This window comes from Phasianus colchicus, chromosome 8 (assembly GCF_987193195.1).
Source record: "Phasianus colchicus chromosome 8, bPhaCol1.hap1.1, whole genome shotgun sequence".
Taxonomy (NCBI): Eukaryota; Metazoa; Chordata; class Aves; order Galliformes; family Phasianidae; genus Phasianus; species Phasianus colchicus.
In genome coordinates this window covers 13,118,316-13,142,735 of record NC_143443.1, presented here as the reverse complement: position 1 = coordinate 13,142,735, position 24,420 = coordinate 13,118,316, and the positions used below count along the sequence as shown (strand labels likewise).

At 36.8% G+C, this 24,420-nt stretch overlaps 1 long non-coding RNA gene across 1 annotated transcript in view; it reads left to right on the top strand.

Moving 5' to 3' along the window:
• The window catches only part of LOC116235064 (uncharacterized), a 367,124-nt gene that overhangs the window by 251,551 nt on the left and 91,153 nt on the right, over positions 1-24,420 (top strand). The window contains exon 5 of the long non-coding RNA XR_016468530.1: positions 5,968-6,067. This is a non-coding gene — a long non-coding RNA (uncharacterized LOC116235064). The remainder of the gene's footprint in view (positions 1-5,967; positions 6,068-24,420) is intronic.

Sequence of the window (24,420 nt, the reverse complement as noted above, 5' to 3'; positions counted from 1 at the left end):
GGGATAGAGACCAGTGGAAGGATGTACCACAGCACTGAGCTGCAGCAGAAGATGGACTGCACAGCTGTGACAGTCTATCTCTCAAGTCATTAAATATGACCCAATACCAATTGCTATAGAGTGGTCATGACTTCACATGTTCAAACTTCAGAACTTGAGATCTGAGAAAAGCTGTAAAGGATTAGACAGGATTTTTGTTTGCTACCAACAGTGCTATTAGCACCTACAGAAGATAAGAAGTTAGTAATATTCTCCATACCCTTTCCTAGCCTTCAGAATTTGCAGTTCAGAAACTTTCTGAGATGAAAAGTTTACTTACCTCTTGAAGAGCTCTTGATAGGTTTTTATTCTATGAGTTGATCATTTGTTAAACAAATGTAAATTTTAACACCCATGTTGTCCTCCTTAGGGATTCCATGACTTTATTCTTTATTGCGTGAAGTACTACTTTTTTCTTAGAAGCCTCCTGTCTGCTGGTTTCATTTGATGCTCTGTATCCTTATACTGGGGGAAAAAGAAAATGACAGTGAATATTGATTCTCTATTTACTGTCTCTATTCCATTCATATTTAAAATATCTCTATCATACTCCCACTCAACTGTCTCTCATCCAGCTTGAAGAGCTGTAGTGATTACTTGTATGAAAAGCATTGTCTTAAATTGTAACATCTTACTCTATCATTTTCAGGTCTGTATCTGGTTTTGAGATGAGGACATGAGAACTTGAAAGGTTGGAAAGATTAACTTTGTTCAAATCCACAGTTATACTATGTACAAACTGTTACAAGATAATACAAAATAGGGCATGAAAGTTTCAGTTAGGTCTGAGTTATCCAGAGTTATGACTTCTAGGTAAATCCACAGACCGTTCCTTCTTGGAACTGTCAATTTTATGCTACGTTATGTTATTTATGTAATTTTGTTTACACTAAGCACTTTCCTACCACTCCAACAGCTCACATCTCACTTTAATTGCAGTACCTATTTTTGATTTTTTTCTTGTACATTTTGATCTTCTTTTTACCCTACAAACACCAGAGTGCTTCCAGCACAAACAGTTTGTGTCCTTTTAGAAGCAGTAAAAATTCCATCAGGCTATAACACCCCACTGCTTTTTCTGCTCTTTGTCTTCCCTACAAAGAAACCTGTACAGTTCAATTGTATGAATTTGGACAATTGTGAGTGGTGGTTCTGGTCTAAGGAAATACTGGAAAATAATTCTAGTCTCACAGAAGATGAATATGAACAAATTTTTCTTCCACATATTCTATGAGGAGTTAATATAAAGGAAAGGTTTTTCAATGTGTCTAGGGAGTTTGGGAGCAGAAATCCTAATAAGATATCAGATTTGTCTTCTGTAACTCTGAAGCTCTTCTGTGCTCCTGAAGCTCCAGTTCTTAAAAGCTTCTTATAGCTGCCTACCCTTGAAGGAGGCATGCTTTTACATACACCTCAGCAGTGGATGTGTGCTGTCCTTTTCAGTGTTCTTGCATGAGATAACTGTGTTTGAACCATACATAAACAGATTCTCTTGAATTGCTGCCTGCATCAAAAGATTGGAGCAATCTTCCTTTTTGCCTCTCTGTTCCATCCCAAATTGACTATGGCACAATGGGAAGCTGATGCTGGATTCTCTGAGGAACGATATTCAAGGAAGACTTTCAGCAGCTGTTTTACAAGCATAAAAGCAGCAAAATGTTGTACATCATGTAGTTAAGCATTGTGACTGTACCTTCCCCATAAAAGGATCAAACCTGGTGAGACACAGTCTGTAGTCGAAGAGATTTTTCCATATGGGAGATTGAGACACAGCATGATTTAAGTGGTTCACCCGAGGATAGAAAAAAGGAACAATGGCTAGTGCATTAGCTAGAGGCTTGCAGATTTTATTCAGTGCTTTCTCAGACGCTTCTGAAACTCACTGTGTGCTTTAAATAGAAAATTATATTTTTGTTCAGTAGTATGAGATAATTACTTAGAAAGTTTTGAAGTGCTTCAGACTGTTGTACTGGTGTTCTGGGCATGCAGCTAAGAACAAGAGGAGTCAGACTGGAAGTTCCAGAGTCATGGATGATTACCTTGGCTACCTGGTTATCCCTCTAAACAGAATTACTTTTTTTAAGTTCAGGAGCTTAATCTCCAGCTCTTTATGTGGATGAACCTGAACTTTTCTGTTATATTTTCTTTTTTTGATAGGAAATGAGTGTAAAAAAACTCAACCAAACAAACAAAAAAAACCCAAAACACTGAGCTCCCATGCAGTGGGACTTGCATTGTCTTGAAAAGGCTGTTTTTATGTCACAGTACTAAGATTTCTAAGGAAAACCACATAAGGTATCTAATAGTTTTCTGATATTTAGAGAAAAATAAAAGAGCAGAAGTAAAGGAAAAATTAAAAAAATAACACAATCTTCCATTTTCTACATAGACAGTTGGCAACACTGTGTTTTTCCAATTAAGATGATAGCATCTGGGCTACTGTAATCCTTAAGGTTGTAAACTGTGTCATGTTGCCCTCTCTAGAGTAGATTCATTAGTCAGCTGGTGATAATTTATCTGATTAAAAAGAAAGGCACTGCCTGTAATTTTACTGTAGGGTGGCTTTAAAATAAAATTAATTTCACATGCATTATGGGAAATAATTTGTCTGAAGCACCAAAAACAAAGACAAAAACAAAATCAAAGGAAGCTTTTCCTTCATCTTGCCTTTCCTGTTAAAACTATCCAATATAATGGAATTAAGCTGAGAGTTTAATGATTTAACGTGAATTTTTGTCGACATCTAGATTAAAGTATTTATTATACACTGGAGTTAATTCATACAGTGCTGCTCAAGTTAGGTGTAGAATAGAGGAAGAAGCATGGAGCCTTAGGAGGGAAGAGCAGTGTAACAGATGGGGCTACACAACAGCTACCATTGAGGCGGGTGGGACAAAACATAGGAGGAAAGGGAACCAGCTACAGAGAAAGGAGATAGGAAGGAACAACTTAAAAGGAACTAAGAGTAACAGAAATTTAACTGGCTTTGATCACTGCAGCCATTTTATTTAGCAACCAGCAGAACTTCTGGTTTAGAGACCTCAAAATAATGCCATTACACTGCAAATGCGTAATACCCAGCACAAAACAAAAGCTGTGTTTTTAGGAGGAGATGGAACTTGAAGGTAACTGTTTACATACTGCTTGTCTGACACAGTTGCAGAATTAGAATTCTTCATTGGAAGAAATTAGAAGTTTAGCAATAATCTTAGCACCTTTATCAGGTTATGAAGCTTTTTTCATGTCTTTCAAGTCTACTGTATCAGAGACTCAGAGCCAGGGCAGCAACCTATGGAATAAGATTTTATGGGGTATGTCTGAACTACATAAGACTGAAAAAAAGACTATGGAAAAAGCATCTTGACAACAAACAGTCAAAGACTCCAATATAGAATTAACAACCTCTTCCATGGGCAAGTTCCTTGCTTGAGCCTTATGTAATTATTCACACTTGTGCTAAAACAGGAACATTTGACTCTTGCTCTGCAGAAGTGTAAACATTTGACACTTGCTCTGCAGAAGTGTAAGAGGTAATAAAAATTTTGAAAGTTTTTTGTTTTGGGGAGGCTTTTTTGCAACTTTCCTTGGAACTCAGGTAGACAAGGGCTGAAAAATAACAGGGATTATAATAATGATAGCTAAACTCTTTCCAAACATTTTGTTTATTTTTGTAACGTAGGGTGAATTTACAATTTCAAACAGTCAATTTAGAACAGTTAATTTAGTTCCCTTAGTGAAGTCTGGTACTTTTTGTTGGCTTGTATTGTTACCTTGTTATGTTGCTGCAAAGGAGAGCTAACAGACACAATGCTGCTGTAACTTAATAAATTCCAGTAGGGATGAGCTGTGGATGTAGGTTGAAAAAGTTTCTGGAATATCAACAAATATCAGATCACAAACAAGAACTTCAAGCAGTAGCTTAGTCCTAATATTTTGGAGAAGAGAAATTTTGATAGGTGAAAGCGTGTTAATTTTCTTGAAATGCAATACGAGTCAGTAGTATGTTGATTAAATTGCTCTATTTGGCTTATTAAATCAAAGAAATAGTGAATTGAATCCAGCACATCTTTCCCTATCAGATGTGATGGTAAACTGGTTGCATGTTATCTGGAGAAAAAAAAACAAAAACAAAAAACAAAAAACAAAAAACAAAAAACAAAAAAACAAAAAAAAAAAACAAGCTAGGATAACTCTTTATACATAGCTATAAAGCAAAATTGATGTGAAAGCATAAAAGTGATTTTTACCTTCACAAATGCTCTCCAGGTACTTGAGCTGTGATGTGTAACTTCTCTACAGCAGCAGTGTAAATAAGAGCTGGGATTTGCAGAGCAGGTGAGGACCCAAGAAGTGAGATCTTCATGTCTTTAATTGTGAAACTCACAATTGTGTCCAAATTTTGTCGGCTTGGATTGCAGAACTATGCTAAAGTCATCTAATAATTTTATTGAAACTTTTCAGAGAGTGACAGCACTTACTCAGCCCACTGCCTTTGAAAAATGCAGTGAATTGTTTACTTCATCCTTGAAAAAAGCATGAGAATGTCAGATAAGACCAAGATTTAACGTCCTTTTTATGCAATGGAAAAAATTCACAAACAAAGCATAGCCAGACTTCTCTTCTGTCAGGCAGTATTAGATGTAGTGAATCAGCCCTAGTCCTGCATACAACAATATATTTCCAGTGATAAAGGTTGATTTTCTTCTCATTAAGTCATATAGCCATAGTACACTTATGACCTTTGTAGGAGATGTGGGGGTCTGTGCTTGTCTTTTGGTTCATAATTCCCACCTGTAAGAGCCACTGCACCGAGTCATGTGCAAAAAGCAGAAGCTTTTCTGTTGGCATACTGGATGACTGAACAGCAAGTAACTCTGAACCCCTGGTTCCAGTACGTACATATACAAGTTTTCTTTTCATTGCAGAAACATCAAAGATCTTCATCATTTATTCCATAAAAATCTAACCCTTTATCCTTGGTTAAATTTTTACTTGGGATACTTTGAGGTCCAACAACTTCACCTCAAACATACCTACATACTAATTGTTCATAAAAAATGAAAGAACATTTTGGGATGAAGGATACTTTTTGTAGAGTACATACAGCAATACAACGAGGGCTTTGAATGTTGTTTGTCTGATGCTTTGACATAATATTTAGAAATATCATCTTCCTGAAATGACAGTGTCATGATGTGGTTTGATTAGTAGAATGTTTTGAGCAAAACTGTGATTTCTTGTACATCCTGGAAGTTTTAATTCTGGCTAATATCTGAAAATAAATGCTTGAAATCACTAGACTGGTAAAATATATACACTGCTTTTTTATGACCTTGAGTTGACTGACGTAGTATCAGTGGGAGCATATTTTGAATTACAAAAAAAAAAAAAAAAGTCTCTTAAAAGAGAGTGTTTGTTTGTATGGAGGAAATCTGCTGGGATTTCTTTTTTCAAATGCTGATAGGTAGAAGGAGGGTCTTCATTAGAAGAAATTTTGAAGGGAGAAATAAAAGGGAAGGAGAAAAAAAGAGAGACATGAAGGCTAGATGCTGGATTCAGAAAGAAAGAGAAGGATGCAAATTGTGAGGGGGAGAAACGATACAGAAAAAAGCACATGAAAAATTAGCGAATAAGATTAAGGCAAAGAGCAGAACAAGCAAAAGTAAAAGCCTAAGAAATAGCGCTGGAATTAGGCCAGTGCTGAGCTGTGGCAGTTCACAGAAGAGCCTTAATAGGTCTCATAACAAGGGTCTGACTAATTGAAATTTGTTGCTTTCTAATTCTGATGGTTAAATTCCAGTACGGATGAGTGAAATGTTCAAAAAAGCGCAGAACGAGAAAGAGCTCTCCAGTATAACCAGGAAAATAATTATTTAAATATAATTAAATGTACATGGAGAACCTCTAAGTTTTTCTCTTTCTTTCCAGTACCTGGTAAACTAACACGAAGCTATCCCTGACACTGAACATAAATGGAATTCAATCAGGTTCCAACTTTGAACAGGAGGACTGAGAGGACTTCTTAAATGTAAGTCGTTTGAGTATGAATATGTATTTTTAAGAAATTCTTCCTGCATTCTAAGCATAAATGCTATGATTTGGGGAGGAATAAACTTTGTATGTAACTGAATTGTTGAATCTACATTTTAAATGCAAAGCTTAGTGCAGGCTGACCCACAAGATCATGACTGATACTTCCTTAAGAAGTAACTTTTTAGAGGGTCTCCCATAATTGTCATTAACAATAATATAGAAGATATTTATGATGCAAGGTCTGTGGCTGGCCATCTATACCAGGAGAAGGTCTGATCCTTCTTGTCTATTTTTTCATTAAATCATTGCAGGGAATAGATGAGACAAAGAATTCTTGACTTTATCCAAAGCAGAATCTCCTTTTTTGTAAATTAAGTTAATAAATGTTTAAAAGCAAAATACAATTTTAAGCACTAGACTGTATGAAATTGTTTAAATAGCCATTTTTTACAATGAATACCTACTATCGTGGAAAAGTAATTACATAGAGTAAAAGATATGCCTGGTATTTTTCATTTAAGGTGGGAAGTGCCTGTCAGTACACCTAAAATTTATGGGACATAATTCTTGCTTTCTACTCATACCAATTTAAAGGAGAGGCAACTCTGCTGAGGTAATGCTGATACAAAATCTGCTGAAGATCTGTCCAACTGTGAGGGACTAGATTCAGCCAAGTGTATGAACACATGCTTACATTCGTTCCTACTCTTAGCATATGCTTACGTAGTGTGTTGTTGCACTCTTAGGCATGATTTGTCAGTTATAGCATAGTCCAAAAACTAAAAAATAAACAATCTCTGAGTGTATGCAGAGCTGTAGGTTGTGTTCCCATTAACTTCTGGGCCCTAGAAATGGAATGAATAAGACTCTGTCCCAGGTTGCTCCTCAAAGCTGTCGTCTTTCCTGGGCACAGAGAAATCTTGCTGCAGCTGTGCAGGAGGATGTATGAATCTCAGATTCCTTTGGAATCATGTTTCGTACTTGCAAAAACCTAAATACTTTGTTAATGCATTTAGATATTTTAGTGATTGGTACCTTAGAACTAGTTATGACAGACAGGTGTAAGGATTCTAGATGCATCTTTTGTAAATTTTAATACAGATTTTGCATTGTCCAGTGATGAAAGCAAATAATCTGTGGAAAGACAAAACTGTCTAGTATCACTTATATACCAGCATCCTCAATATCTCCTGTATGATGAATCTTAATCACTTTAACATCTGTAGCAACAAGCTCTGTTACTTGACAAGCACATTTATTTTGTATCTTCTCCTTTTTTTTTGCAAGTCCCACAGACCATCTATTAGAAATCATCATGCTGTATTTTTCACGCAGTCAGAGAAATCCTTTCTGAAGACAGTGTCAGGGATGCAATGTCATTTAAGCTGGTCTAATAGGGAGAGAGATTTGATGCTCAGTTGTTTTCTCTGATGCACAATTGTTTGTTTCCAAATACACAAGTTTTGCATTTATTTTAAGTTTTGGAGAAAAGTATAGGAACTGGGTAAACAATTTCCTTGCTTGGTTGGTTTTTCTTCATCTAGAGCTGAACAAAAAATCTCTGTCACTACTGACAGTCATGCTAACTGAGCTTGTTTTTGTTTTCTGTTTGCAGTACTGAATGTCTCCAATACACACCTTTTCCCAAAACTGTGCATAAGCAAATTATTCTATCCAGATAATTGTAATCATTGGGCAATTTCCTGTTTGTCCTTGGTTTGGGACAGTGGTTTAACTTGTAAGGTCATTGGTGAAAGAGAGTGGTGAGAGCTACTCTCCTCAGTGAGGTGTGATCTCGCCTGTAACACCACGTCACTGATGTTTCCTCATGAAAAAAACCAACAGCAACATGTGGTCACTGCATAAAGTAGGAATCTTTTGTCAAATGATAGCAAATTCAATCCTGATAATCTCCCAGTACCATAAGTTTTCTGATCACTTCTGGTACAGAGTAGTACTTTCAAATGACACTTTGTTGTTTCAACACATTCCTATTACCATTAAATTTCTCTCTGAGTTAGTCTTTGCTGTACATCTTTGAACTCTTTTAAAAAATTCCAAACTTTAACCAGCTTTAAACTGGAATCTTAGGTTGTGCTGCACAACTGTTGGTAATGAGAAAGGATTCAGGTGTTTTATTACTTCTATAATGACCCTACTATAGTTTTGAAAGGAAAAGTTGCACTGCCAAATAAACGATCATTTAATCTCTCACACTCAATTTCCCAAATGTAAGAATGTATGAACTCTTCAGCCAACATATTTTTTTCTTGCACGTTATCCCAATACTAATGACAAAGAGGTACTTTATAAATGTTCAGTGTGTGGTGACAAATAGTATATTTTATAAATTAATTTCAAGTTAATGCTAAATTATTATGGAATTACATACTACATACACTTTACTACCAAAAGAGTTCATCATGATTAATGTTATTACAGTGAACACCAAAGGAATTAATAATGATTTGCACTTATTATAGAGTGGTACCAATGTAGAGAAAAGAAGGTTAGTCTAATTAAATTCCAGAAACCACTTTAGGGCTCTGCTGCATTGTGGAGGCTGGTTTTTATGTTAATTAATTCTGTATGAAAGGTTACTGAAGTGTTCTAATATTGTACAAAGAGGTACCAGGAAATATTTTGGAGCTGTTATATTTTTTTCTAAGGCTTCTGGACCAATCAAGATGGAGTTGTATCCATTATGAGCTCCTGCAGACTGAGTAAATGATAATAAATAATAAGCAACTGAAGATTCTAAGAGTTCTTGAGGCATGAAGTTGAAGTAGGCTAAAGGTAGAGCTATATTCCGAGCAGATGTGATTGAAGGGGGATCAAAACTCAGACCTAGAAATCCATATCATTTTATTGCAATAGGTAGAGCTATGGGCAATGCATATATACAGACTTAACTCCCCTTCTGAATTACTACCCTCACTCAAATGCTAGATCAAAGTTAGCTTAGATTTTACAGATGTGATTTCATGATGATTTGGAGGTGTTGCAGTTGTGAAAAGAGTGTGTTTCTGCACATTATTTGCTTTTTAGTTATTCTTATTTTGTGAGCAAAAAAAAAAAAGGTAGAAAGAATTTTTGTTAGTACTTTGACCTGCCTAATTTATTTGCAGAATCCCCTAGCTTCTATTGAGTAATACAGATATTTGAGACTCGGATTCAAACCAAGAAAAATATTTCTGAAGAAACAAATGAGAAAATTAACTTTGCTGCTGCTTCCACTAAAATTCTTGGAAATGTTTTTACTTCTACCCTTCTAATAGACCTGTTTGGAAATCCTTTTCAGGCTGGATTTTTCAAACCCCAATTCCCTAAAGCACATGCTTCATATGTTAGGCATGTGTTTAAATTCTCTTGATTTAGAGGCTTGTACTTGAGGGCACTGCTGAATAAAGAAGGGTACGAGCATGTACTTAAATGCTTTGCTGATCAAATAAACCTTTTCATTTGATCTATGTTTAATGTGAGTTAGATCTCATTTACCTGTTATCTAGTAGTCAAGAATATATAAGAATATACTCTACTAAATATACCATTGTTGACTAAGCTGAATTCTGTTGGTTGTTGAACTAAAAAAGGCTACATAATACACTATGTTTCTACGTTTCTTTTTTAATATATTTTATGATATTAGTTGTAAATTACATTTTCAAATTCTACAGTCTCACTTCAGATAAAAGGTAGGGGGATTCAAGACTAAAAATGAGAGGAGGGAAGATAGGTTTTGTTGTTTAATTCATATATTTGTTATAACAGGAGAATGATTCAATATGTTTTATGTTCTTAATATTTTTCTTTCTATATGCCATGCGCTATGCAGTACATCTTTTCCTCCTTATACTAACAATTTATATTCAGGATACTCTAATGAAGTACATCTTGAGTCTCCTTTTCATGGCTAATGAGGAGACAACAAGAATTTGACTAATACTAGTACAATTACTGGAGCAGTGAAGCGTGCATCTCTGATTAGACGTGATAATTTGCAAGGCTGGGCTCTTCACATTAAGTTTGCAAACAGTTTAAAAATCACTTCCTCTATTTATCCAGCTAATCTCTGTTTAATGACTCCAGGCCTGACAAAAGAAAGTGAAAATATCTCTTAAAATCCTATACTTCATTTATGAAGCTTGTATATAGAGCAGCAGTGTAATTTATAGCAAATCATTTCCAGAAGACTGTTTGATGAAGCCCCGCAGCTGACTTTTCACAATGCGCTGGTATTTGTATTCATCCTGTAATACTTCAGGGTTTCCTTTATAGAGGGATATTTTTCTCTTTGTCTAGATTTAGACATATTTCTACAGATTTTTGTCTCTTTTGTTTGATTCCTTTTCTTTCTAATTCACCTTTGAATTCAATACTTTATTATCTATAGAGGCTTGAAATTTTTGCCTGTTTTTTCTTTTTCTTTTTTTTCTTTTTCTTTTTCTTTCTTTTTTTTTTTTCCTTCAGAGGAGTGTGTTGGAATTGACTGATGGTAGTGCTCAGGAGATCTTCATCAGTCAGTACCATTATGAGCGATCAGGTGGTTTTAATGAGAATATGGCATGTATCAATTCAGATCTGTGGAAAAAATCCTTCTTCTGAGTCTAGCTTTCGCTATTTGGATTTGAAACAGAGTTGCCTGAAACCACAGCATCTCAGGTTAGAATTATTGATGATTTTAATGACTCAAATGGAAAAAAGCTCTTTCTGTCAGCAGGTGGCACTCGTCCTGAATGAGGAGCAAAAAGATGCGGCTTTAAACGGACAGCTAGCTGCATCAGAGGAGCATAAAATTGCATACGAGAAAGCATCACTGATAAAAATAATGCTTCCTGGGTGTGATCACAAAGAAAGAGCAGGCAGTAATTGTTCTAGAGGGTGCAACTGAGTTGTCTGATCTCATGAATGAACTGCCAGTTGCTTTCCTGCCTTGCAGATCGAGTGCCCACAGTGCTGACTTCATACTATGCGGTGACACTATCAGATTGTAATTTCTTTCAAGAGTCTCTATAAATGAGTAAAACCAGATGCAGCATAAGGGTACTATTCTAGAAGGCCATAAATGATTCAGGTTTGTGCCTCACATACAACTTTTCTGGAATGTAAAAGCTGGTACACAGAGTGATCAAATGTTCAGTCTGTTGTTCAGCATATATTTAGTTGCCTATATGGCTTTCAGAGAGCGTGGTCGAATGTGTCTTGTTAAAGATACATTAGCCTTGGGGTTTCACTGTCTATTTTACTTAGAGGTAGCAAATGGTTTTTGTTTCCACTGGAAAGTGGCAGCTGTTACAGGGATTGATTGGGACAGACAGAAAATGTACGAGTTTCCTTCTGTCCCTGTGGGAGTTACCTGCGTCAGGGAGGAGTGGGTTCCTAGCGAAGTTTAGAGAGACTGCACAGAGAAGACATCTTTAAATATAAAGGGCATCTGCATCTTCTTCCTTATCAAAATAAAAATGAGGAGATAAAAATAAAAACTGTTTATCACCTCTTGGGGGTGGCAGGTTTCTGAAACCAAGCTGCAAAATCCCAGTAGTGAACATCCCCCTGAAGGTTGGGATGGAAGGGCGGAGGCAGTGCAAAATGACATCACTTTCTTGCTGTTACTAATGTGGTGGAAGCTGGCCAATACAGCTTCAAAAATGGAAAAAGCAGATAAAGACTTCTCTTCATTCTACTCTGCAGTCTCCACTGGTGGTCTTAGTAGGAAGAACTGTCTGATTTCTCTTTCCCCCATTACAAAGTAACAAAGTTAAGGATCAGAAAGTGACATTTGAATATCTGTCATCTTTATATGATTAGGTTATTTTTGAAAATGAGGCTCACGCTTCTTAAAGGTGTAGGAACTGAGGAAGCCATTTTCCCTAGAGGGAAACTAAGAAGAAAGCAGCACTACAGTCAAAGCTAGCAGTAAGAGCGGCTTGCTTGCAACTTTCTTTTTCCCAGTGCTATGAGAGCTGTAGTTCTTAAATTGCTGCATGTGCTCTATATAACTGACATAATTTTGTAGTAATGATAAATTTCCTGCTCGTAATCACAACAGCAGTGCTGGGAAAGAAATGTCTGCTTTTGCTCTTGCTTGATAGCTTGGGAAGCAGCTTATCCCACTCGTGGCTATAGATGAGGGCACTGCACTGCTGTTCTCGTGCCATTTGGATTCTGCCTGTGATTACTGCAAAGTTTCCTCACTGCTACTTAATGAGTAACCCCTAGCTAATGCCAGGTACAGCTTGTAGCCTCCAAAGCTGCCATAGAATCATAGAAGAGCCTGGATTGAAAAGGACCTCAAAGATCAGCTAGTTTCAACTCCCCTGCCATGTGTAGGGTTGCCAACCACTAGACCAGGCTGCCCAGGCTGTCCATGAAGCTTTGAAGAAGAATACAGAGCTGCCTTTCCCGTTTCCCTGTGCCCTATGTCAGGATGCTGAACCTGAATTTTGTGGAATTCATACCAAAGATTTAAACTTGAAAAGGATAACAGCATTTCAAAGGCACACTCACATTTTATCACAAAGCTAAGTCATTTTCTAACATATTACAGCAGTTGGTAGACACACAAAAAATAAAAATAAGAGTACATAGGTACCCTTCTAAATATGCTCATAATAAAAACCTAAGTTTCTACTGACAGTTCCTTAAATTAAAATGTGTATATTACACATATTACACATGCTCGGACAGAACATTTTGCATTGCCTTGGCAGGAGTGAGAGTTTACCTGAAATAATAAGAAAACCAGTGTTCATGCAAATATCTACATGCAGATGCTGGATTGGAATCCGTGATAGTCCTCATCCTCAACTCTGAAGTTACCAGGCTGAGCAGCTCCAAACTTTTTGCTTGAAAACTCTTCTGCTGCGTTTCTCCATGACTGCCACTTCAGTGACTTTCAAACCTTTCCTTGAAATAGGTTGTCATTGTCATTATCTACATGGTAGAATGCCATTCCCTGCCCCATCTCTGAAGGCATTCAAGGCTGGATGAGGCTTTGGGCAGCTCTAGGCAGTAGTTGGCGACCCTGCCTATAGTGGGGGTTAAAACTAAATCATTATGGTCCTTTCCAACACAGGACATTCTATGATTCTATGATTCAAAGCATGCAAAGAGAGACTGCGCCTTTATCTTTTGCCCAATATTCCTGGTTTCTTCGCACTAGTGTTTTTGCTCAGTGTCTCTATTCTGTTGCAATCCAGTGAGAAAAATCTGTATCCTGATCAGCCACCTTAAATTCTTTTATAAACTACCTTCAGGGTTGTCCATGCTGGCATCTAGCCAGGTACCACTGCACATCTGTATCACCTTTCCCTTCTGAGAGTGCTCACATGGTAGGATTCACATATCCCTGAATATGTTCAGGAGGAAGAAATGGTTCTGTGCTTAAGGCATTAGCATGGATCTTTAGAAATCTGAGATCAGAGGCTGAGCCACCTGTCCCAGAATATGTGGAAAAACCTATTTGGTAAATGGGAATAGTGTCAGAACTGCCTGTATAGAAATATTTCCTTCCTTCTTTTCACATGGATTGTGGACTCCCTACATAGTTGACGGTGGTGCAGTAACCACAGAAATAATGTTTGTCCCAAGACAATTGTTCTTCCATGAGAGGAATGTTGAAATAAGATTCACTACTCCACTGGGAAACTATGGGATTCCAAGATTACTCAGTCCCTCAGGTTATTTCCACTTCTGAATTGTTTAAATTCCGATTTCCGAAAGAAAAGGTTTTTAAAAGCATCTTTGCTTCTTTTCCCTTTTCAAATAAGACATGCTAGTGAATAAAGTTCTTAATCACATTAAATAAAAATAAAAATTAAATAAAAGTATGCCTGGAAAGCAGAGTTCATATTAATGTGCTCACTGGTGCAAGTGGAAAAATAAGTATCATTTAAACTCTTACTCAAGTAAAAGGTCTACATGGGATAGCATTTTATGAAAGCCCAACTGCTTGAGAAAAAATCATGTTTCAGAGTTTTTGGCATTTCAGATGCTAGAGAATCCCCTCCTCAGCTAGTTTCCTTCCTGTGTGAGTTATCTATTTTCAGGCAAGCAATGTTAGAAGGATGTTTTTTTTCCAACTAACACTTACTGTGTGTTTAATTAGGGTGAGCTCACACTGCAATAATATTCAGTTAAAAGTCAGTCAACTAGAAACCAGTGGAAACCAGATGTGGTTAGCTCCAGTGCTCACAGAACAAGTTGTTCTCTGCAGAATCCTTGCCACTTCTTTCCCAGATATGAGCTGTGTGCTTACATTTTTCTATGTCAAATAACTCGCAGAATCCATGCAGATTTAAGACCAACAGCAATCACAGTAATCCTCAAGCAGGAAATAAATAGGGATTGAGTTATTTCTCAGATTACTGTTCAGAAAAGAACCTTAAAGAGTAACATCCCTTTCCACTTAGTTCTTAACTGAGCAGTTAGTCTGAAGCTTGTATTGTCTGATTGGAGATCATTCACAGTATATCTCAGTACCTTCACTTTTGCTACTTTTGCTACCTTTGTGGGAAGTCTGTGCTATTTTGCCATGAATTAGAGTGTCCTTGAGGTATCTTGCAGTGCATTTTGTGGTGCTTTTTTTCTTTTCTTTTTTCTTTTATCTTCTTTTATTTTTTTTTCAGTCTCTCTTACCTGTGTGAATACTTACAAACTTAGATTCAGTTACCGTTTCAGTTTCCTGAACTCCTTCCCTTAACCTAAAGTGCCCTGGAATATTCACCTAGGATATTCCTTATGGAGCTGAATCTTCTTAGTTTGTCTTTGTAGAGATTTGCAGCACTTTCCATAAAAGAGAGTGGTATTACAAGTCAGTATAACTATTTCCTACATAGCCAATTATCAGCCTTGTTCTTCTTCATGAGCTCTTTACATTTGGATATAATATAGGGAGGTAGAAAAAAAATTTCCTTTCATTTCCAGTAAGATCTTAGCCTATACGATTTACTATACCACAGATAGATTTGGGGCCTAATGGCTGCTTTTGAGCTGCAAAGCCTTGGTTCATAACTATTGGCATTTGGTAATGCACTGCTATGGAAAATGTGCAAAATGTTCTGTGTTGACAGAATGCAAAGTCTAGCTACAAAAAAAATACTTATATTGTAAGAGAGCACATCTTCTTCAAGCACATCTACACAATACAGCAACAAAGCAGCCCTAGAAAGGCTGTTCTGGCATCTGCTGTGCTCTTAATGCATGAGGGAGATTTATTTTTGTGCGTAATTTCCATTAACCCCAAAATAAGAGTTCCTGACTATAGAAATTTAGATTAGGATTTTTGGTCACAAAACTTAAAGCAATTAACTCATTCATGAATCAAGAATTTTAATTGAGATCACCAAGGTTGAAAAACAAGTGTGTTATTCATGTGTAGAATTAGACCTTTTTCTAGCCCTTTCCACTTAATATTCGTTCATAGAAGGTTTTGTTTTAGACCAACTGCAGCAGAAGAAAACATTACACTCAGATTTGGTATTCTGTGAGTCAGTGGAACTTGGTAACGTACAGCTATATTTATCTTGTCTTGTCATTTCAAATGTACCTTATCCACACTACGGAATCATTTCTTATAGACACTAGCAGAAGTGTTTCCCATCTCGAGCCTAATTTTTTTAAGGCAGAATTGTTTATTTTAGACAGGTTGTTTCATACCCTGTTCAGAAATGAAATGTTTACTTTGTGTATGGACTTTGACAGAAATGAAGAAAAATCTCGTCCATTTTCCTCAGTTGTCCTTACCTCATATGAAAGAAAACATTCACAGCTGTCTCTAGCGTCCTCCAATGCAATAATTTTTCTCAGAGGTAGACTGATCCCCAAAACCTGCTGACACAACCATTTGCTTTCTGTGTTACTGTTATCTCTGACACAGGGAGAACAAGTCTGGTCTCTAAGTTTCCATTAAGCCCAGCACATCATTACAAACAAACTCATATCTTGCTACTTATGCTATTCAAAAATGCAGCAAAGATTTTTATTGGCACAGAAATGAATAATTTTCAAAACACTACGGGGAGCTATACGCATAGATTTTACTGATAATCAACAAGATTTGTACTCATTAGAAAATTCTCTCCTTAAACAATTACTGTACTGTATTACTCTATAAGAAATATCCAATATTGGATGAGTTATTTTCCTTTATCCATCCTTCTGTCATTGGTCTTATCTTTCCACTGAGATACAGATACAGGACAGTGCTATTCTATTGACATATGCAGTCATTGTAAACTTAATTTCAATAGGTTTGGAAGTCAATTGCAGATTTAATAACCTTCTTTAAGGAATCAGCATGAAATGAATATGCTACAGTCTACACAAAACAAATGTAAAACGAATGTGAAATTAATTAATACCTCTTTGTAAAGTACCTCTAAAAAAACCCAAGAAACTGTTCCTCAAGTCTTTAAAGCAATGAGGTTAAACTCTGTAAACCTTATGAGGTTCTTCTTTCTGTCTTGGAAAAAAATCTTATCTGGAAGTAGTGTTGTGATGAGGTATGTTTGTTCATTTAGGGTCAAGAAAATGCAAATGATAATGGATTTGAGATATGTCAAACTGAAAAAATGCATTCTAACTTCACAAACCTAAAAAAAAAAAAGTAGATTCTTCCTTGTGATATGAAAATACAAAGGTTTAAGCACTTCTTTGGGACACTAAACAGTACAACAATGAAATGTAGCAATTGGTAACAGGAAACAAGATCTTCATGATCAGAAAAAAGCACAGTATATTTTCTGGAGGACATCCAGACTTTGATGGGGAAGACTTCACAAGTTTTTCCACTGAGTCAGATAATGGCTTTGAATATCAATTATTGCAGGAACAGGGGAAAAGGTCTGACATATGAAATAGAAAAAAAAACTCTATTCTAAATAACCTGCAGCAGAGAAAAACAGTATTCATACCTAACGCTTCTAGTAGCTGCAGTATGTGACTGCAAATCCAGGCGTGTATCCATGCACAGCTAAACCAGGTGTTTCTAAGGGAAAAAAGGATTCCACTAGTCAAATACTGTGAGTTGATGTCAATAGTGCCTAAAGCCTCAGAAGATCGGAATTAGACTTTAAGCATTCATTATATTTTGTTAAATTGAAGAATGTAACTGTAATCCCAATGGTAAAAAATTTTATTATTTCCTGTGTATCTAGGGTTTTATCCCATTACGTGTTGACCTCACTCACATAATTGGCAAGAGGGTATTCCATTAAAAGTAAAAGCTTTTTTATTTCATTTTCTCTACATAGTTCAATTTTTAAAGTCCATCGTCTGAGTGACCAAGCGTTTTCTAGGTTCACTAACTTTCCATATATCATGGCTTCATTGCTCTGAATTCAAACTACGATTTTTTCTATTTATTTACTTAAATAAATGACCAGACCTTTCTTACTTGGACTGTTCATCCTTCAAGATTGTATGTATGTCAGAATAAGCTATAGCTTTCAGGTGTCACTACATTGTGTACTGGATATAAATACGTATCTGGTACTACCAGATGGGAGCACAAGCTTTTTTATACTCAGGTTCTTCTCTATTTTTTCTTAATTAGCATTTGAGTATGTGATATCCCTACAAGATAAAGCTATCTGAATTTTAATCCAATTTTCTGTGGACAAATGCATACACTAGTGAAAATTTTGTCAGAACAAAAACTTGTACAACTTGTTGATACCTTGACTAGGTTGCTGATGGAAGAATGGTAGAGCTGTAGCTATTACGTCACTCTTAGATGTTTCAGTTCAGTGGTAAGAGGAAAATGCTAGCACAATGTCTAATCAAAATGATATATTCTGATGTAAAACTGAGTGTTCAACTTCCACAGAATAGCTAGCAATTGAATTCATCCTTACAGTGGAAAGACTATGGACTATGGGTTCTGTAGGTCCTCTGCACTGAAAAACAGATTGACTCATATCAGAGAGGTCTGCTGCAATAAATGTCTTCTTAGATGTATACTCTTAGTAGGCAGATAATAGTCTTTTCAATGTCTCAATCAGCGGTGTGAGAGCAGCTTGTAAATTGCTCTGAATCATGCCATGGCCAGAGGATGTTGAAACCTCTGTGTTGGGGAGTTCCAGACATGCTCTCCCTCCAGCTGCAGAGTCTAAGTGCAACTGTGACTGTACGGTGGACTTTGTTTAAAGCAGTTATTAAATCAGAAGTAGTAATGATTGCAAAAGTATCATTTGAAAATAAATTGAGAGGAACAGATATGCTTAATTTTTGTGGTGGTTTTTTAGTTCTTTTGTGTTGTTTTTTGTTTGTTTGTTTTTTCAAAGTTTAAAATAACTAGAAATATTAATTAGAAAAATAAATTATAACCATGAGAAAAATTCGAGCACTTTAAGGATGAACAGAACCTGTAGCTACATAGTATCTATTAATATAATTGAAAGCTGTAGAAATTTTGTATTCTACTTAGGAAATTCTCAGTTCTGGAATCTTTCCTGTCTAAAATGGTTCTGTGCCTTTCCTGTCTAGTTGTTTCAGTAGACTAGTGCTGTTTCAAAGGATTGTTTTAATTTTTCTATCTGTGTTTTCAGCTTTGTTTAATTAGAGAACGTATTTCAGTGTGTCTGTGAAATAACCATAGTTATCAATACAATAGCCTTATTAAAACTTTTATGGCCTATGGAAATGTTATGCTTGCATTAATTCTAGGAATGGACAATCATAATGAGACAGGACTTAAGCGTTTATGTATCATAAAATTCATAACTTGTTTTGGCAAAATAAGGAACATTCAGTACAGATAAAATTTTGAGAATCTGAACAACTTTCTATGCTTCTGAATAATTATTTACTATATACATAACATTTTGCACAGGTGAACACAGATCAAATCAGTTTTCAGAAGATATAATTAAACATTCCACATTAAAAACAATCTCTTTTGAAGAATTTTCTGATTACTGAAAACTTTCCTCATGACTTCATTTTCTCATCTGTTTCTATTAAAGCATTTCATTCATACATAAACTTTCCTATGCCCTATTTTTATGACTAATACATGAGAGTATTGTCACATACTTTCACGTACTTTTATGTGTAAAGTGAAGATAGGATCTAGTGACATATTTATTAAGTGGGTTTCACAGAGCACAGCAGTACCTGTTAGAAAGAACATGCTTTTGAGGAAAGAGGCATTTATATTCATAAATTAGTTTACTGGTCAGTAGTTATTTGTGTGAAAGGTGCAAACCACTATCTGATCCTGGTCTTAATTAAATCTAGGGAGCAGAACACTGTCATTCACTAGATGTCTCATAAATTCATTTCATGAACTGAAATATATTTAATATAAATACTGTACAATGCATACATAAAAGACAAAACGGTTGTGCTAGAACTGCTGAAATATTAAATCAGATGTATGTGGCTTTTGCTTCTGATCCACCCTCACAGGTTATAGGAAGAACTTTATCTTACTTATATCTGGTTCATGGAGAAAAGTAAGATGAAAGTTAAAGGTGTTTTAGACAAAAGGAGTTTCCTTCTACATACAAATGCCAAAAGGCAGTTTGTCAATAGAGAAATATCTTAGTACTTGTTTAGTTTATGCAAGTCTGATAAAACCCTTCTGAACCTAGAGAAGCCAAAGGCATGCCCTCCACATCACCTCAGAAAAGGCTATCTTGACAGGACTTACCTTTGGAAAACTGGACTTTGCTGGAAAAACAAAACACAAAACATTCTCATTAAGTAGATTACTCCAAGGTTGGACTTTTGTCCTTGATCTGCCTCTGGGTTTGCATTGCCAGAAACTCCAAGCTCTGTCCTGAGCAGAAAGCCCCCACAGAATTATCAGCAAGTTCGGTCTTCTGGCACGATACTTAGCAGCCAGGAAAACAAACTGGAACCCTGGCTCTGCCACTGCCCTACTTCATGCCACAAAGCACAGGTGAGGACTTGAAAAGGTGGGGATAGCCTCTGACTTGAAGATTGACCTCTCCAGCAGATCTGCCTAGAATCCATTTGTCTTAGGAATTACAAAGCTTGTAGAAAATGACAGACAAGTGCAGCTACAAGAACCTGAGAACTTCTTTTCTGTGGAAACAACATGTTTTTTGGTAACATCTCGTGAGCTCAAATTTATCCAAACGCATTGTCTAGAACAGGCATATTTCCTGGGATTTGGAAAATACTTTTTAAGTAGTTCCCATTATAGCCATGGTCATAATTTTTACTGTGGTTCTTATTGTCCTGCTTCACTTTTCCAGGTCAGCACGGTGAGTGGGTTTTTTTGTTTGGCTGTTGGTGTTTTTTTTTTTCCCAGAACTGAAGTCTCTTTAGAGCAGGGACCAAGTATAGAGAGGAATAGTCGCAGGACAGGCAAAACCAGTAAGAGAGGAAAATACCTTTCATAACTTCTTAACATGCACAGAATAAAATCCACATCTCTCTATGGGAAACATTTTTTTGTTCTGAAATAAGAGGTGGAAAGATAGGGGAAAAAAACATTCTTCTACCCCATTATAGGCTTGTCTTCTGTGTGAGTTCCCTCTGACTTTTAGCCAACATTTTGCACATATTTCTGTGGTAGATCTATAACTTTAACTTGCATAGTTGGGGTATGCCTACATTCTGTAATATATAGGAGAAGTCATCACTTGAGTGCAAAGGCATTGATCCAAAGCTTGTTGATGATGATGGAATCACCCCCACTGATTCTACAGAGTATCAGATTGGCCCTTAGAAAAGCACAACCATCAGCTTTAATATTTTTAAGAACATACTATTTCAATTATGGAGAAAAAAGTGCTATATGGCTTGATAAATAGAATGTTTTCCAATTTGTCAAGCTACTGGCCAGCTGCTGAACTCTCTCACTCTTAATCTAACAGGAAGTGTGACTGAACAAAGGAAGCGGTGAGCACTAAGAAAGGAAAATCATCAAAACTTAAACACAAACATGCTGCCTGGGAACTACTAATGCATTTTCCCTATTAAAATTAGGTAGCTGCCAGCATTTCATGTTTTCCTTGCATAAGCTCTACCAAATGGGGAGATGCTGAGATGCCCCATGCACAGTCAGATAAACTGTACACATTTGGAAGTAATTGAAATGGAGAGAAGGCGGGGTTCTTTATTGGCATTTACTGATATGTTCTGGTTTATATTAGGATGGAATTTGTGAGATTGAGAATGTATTGCTCTAACAAACAGTGGTTGCTATAGGAAATCTATAATAATCTGTATTATTCTACTTGTACAAAAAAGGCATGCATGCTGATAATTTGCTGGGATTTGAGTGTGCTGGGAAAGTTAACAGATTCTAAGAACGTTATACTTGTTATTTCATATCTTGCATTTGTCTTCTTTACCCTTGCCATTGTGATAATTATGTACAATCCTTGGAATTCGTGTGGGCTGCAATCTGCCACCAGTGCTCCATTTTGTATTTTCTATCTTCAGTTCTATCTAGGACAAGATGATGATTGGAAGGGCCAACATAGATTTACTAAGGGCAAACAGCCTGACAAGCCTGGCAGCCTGGTAGGATGGAATAACTGCTTCTGTGGACCAGGATTGAAGTGGATGGCTTTCATCCTGTCTCTATCACAAATATAAGGAGAAGAAACAAAATTCTATGAAGATATCAAAGTAATATTGCTGAATATTTTAAGTTTCCAGTTTCTTCACAAAATAATCCGGAAAGCATTTGTAAAGCAAACCTGTAGTGCTACTTCATGTCCGTAGTTCCTACTAATAGTTTAGTTTTCCTCTCCTTTACATGGATGTAAGGGTAGAGGCTGCTGTGTTGCACTTTTCTGATGCATCAGGCCATAATTACTACATCTTGTTTCTCAAAGACCAGCAGATTTGAAGGCTTTGGCTCCAGAATTGTCCCCATCTCAACAGCTTGTATTCTTCTCTATTTGGCATGTTGCATGTGTTCACTGAGTGCTATGATTTGTTTAATAACTTTGCCTCTTGAAGACTTGATCACTGAGCCAGTTGGTATATAGTAACTGTGTACACTGAAATCCCCTGCATTTGCATAGTTCTGTGGTATTGATGACAGGCAAAATAATAGTAATACCAAAGCCAACATAGAATAAATAGAAAAGCTTAAACTCAGAATATATGCTAAAATTACTATGCAGAAAAACTAAAAATAAGCTACTATCAGTAGCTCCTAAGAGTACATAGCATTTGGATTTTGACTACCTTTTCAAACATGCAGCTGTCAAAATTGCAAGCACATTCATGATGTTCAAATTGGATTTACTGTTGCAGACATTCCTTCATGGATGCAATCCTTCTCTTCCCCACCACAGTGCAAACTCAGCTGACTCTAAGAAAACTTGAAATCAGGCTCAAAGAGCATCTGAGACCATTTTCCTTGCACTGAAACTATGACAAAAAGGTGGAGGGCATGTAAAATGGAGGTGGCAATGCTGATCTTTCACTAACATCTGGTCATTAATTCCATCTTTAGAGACTTCCAAAATGCTGGCAAACACAGCTCCAGCTGGCATGGGGACTGTTCCTTCTCCAAGAGCAGGTAAATAGGCCAGATGGTCCCTAATTTTACTACTGTTTCTAGTATGGATGATGAGCCTCAGTCCCTACTGAGCAATATGCCTTCCAGACGCTGAACATTTTTATTCACCTTTTGGCCACATCAAATAATGTAATTATTAGAAGAGTAGTAAAATGATTAGATAATTTGAGAGTAGGAAGCAAAGAAAAAGCAGCAATGGTAACCTTGCTTTTTCTCTTTCAGAATGGTGAAGTCTAGAAATCCTTTCCAAAAAACTGCATTCCCATTTGTTTGCTGTAAACCAAAATTGTTTAACTTTTAGGAAAGAACTGGAAGAAACTGTTTTGTCTTTTCCACTTGTGTTCTTTTCACCAGAAAAGGAACATAAAATATGCAAGAAACCCCCCCCCCCCAAATCCCTTCAAGTAATCTCTATAACTCAAGTGCTGAGATGTGCATTAGGAAACTGGGAGGATCCAAATTTAAATCCTTTATCATTTTCAGTAGTTATTGGAGGAGATTTTTGCCATGGCTACATGCAGCATGAAAACTTCTAACGAGGTGGGAGGATGAGATTTGGAGACTCTTGAGTTGGAACCTGAGGCACTATTCAGGCAGTGATTATGCAATTGTTGCGTAATATGGAGAGTGCTTGCATGAATAATCTTATTAACATGAGAGTTTCACAATCAGGCCCTTGTGGAACATTGCGCTGTTCAAAATCATCTGTATTTATGGTGGAAAAATCAGCTAAATCACCATTTAAAAAAAAAGAAAAAGTGGTCTCATAAAGATAGTCTTTCACAGCAGGGATTAGAACGTTAGAAGAAAGAATAGAGGAACGTATTTTTTCAATTTAGATCTAGTAGGAAGGGTTGGTTTTTATAGTTTCTCTTGAGAAAAGGAAAAGATGAGGAAAAGGTACAGATGACTATTGTTATTAATTATCATTAATTTGCCATATCTGAGACTGTGAACACTGGAAAACACAAATGGATAGGAAAGTCTCCTGAAGAATTTGCAAATCTTTATTTGCAGATTATATAAAGTGCCAGAGGCAGCACATGTGAAAGGATTCCCAAACATTTGTCAATTCTTTGTGCCAATACAAGAGCAATAACTGGAGCAGCAGGTGCAGCCCCTGCGTTCTCTCTATAAACCCTGTGGCTGGGAGGAAGCCCCTTCTGCTGGTGCTCTCGCAGGAGCCCAGGCTGCCATGGAGCTGGTTTCTGTCACAGCATGGCAGGCAGAGCAGCAATTGGAATGGCCATGCAAGTGGCTGGAAAAACAAAATTATTTCGCCTTGCGGTTTGTTTGTGCTGAGTGGGAGAAAGTACACTGAGCACATGCTTGTGCCAAGGGCGGACCCAGGTTGATCCCCAGCTGCTTGCAGGGTGAAAGTTGCACTCTTGGCTGCAGAATTTGCATGCCACCTCCTTCACCTTTGCCAAATACACAGCAGCTGAGCGTTTCTAAGGTACCTCTGCACAAACACAAAAGCAGCAGCAGCAGCAGCAGCAAGGCTGGTGCCAGCAGTGCTATGGAAAATAAGTCACTGAATATCTGATATATTAAACTATATGCCAAAGCAGAAACAAATCTCTGTTAGGCTGGGTTTTTTCTCTTCATCTCCTGAAGGTTTAAGGCTATGGAAAATGAGTGGGTCTATAAAGATGCCTCTCCAAACATCAGGGACAAGGCAGAGTGACAGCTGAAATTTAACTTGAGCTAATGTTGCCAGAAAGAATTGGAATGCTTAGGTGCTGATAGCTAAAGAATTTGTACAGTCATCTGTGCAAAACGTCTGGGAAAAACTATAGCTAGCTGAGGAAAGTTGTCTGCTTTTATCTCATGCC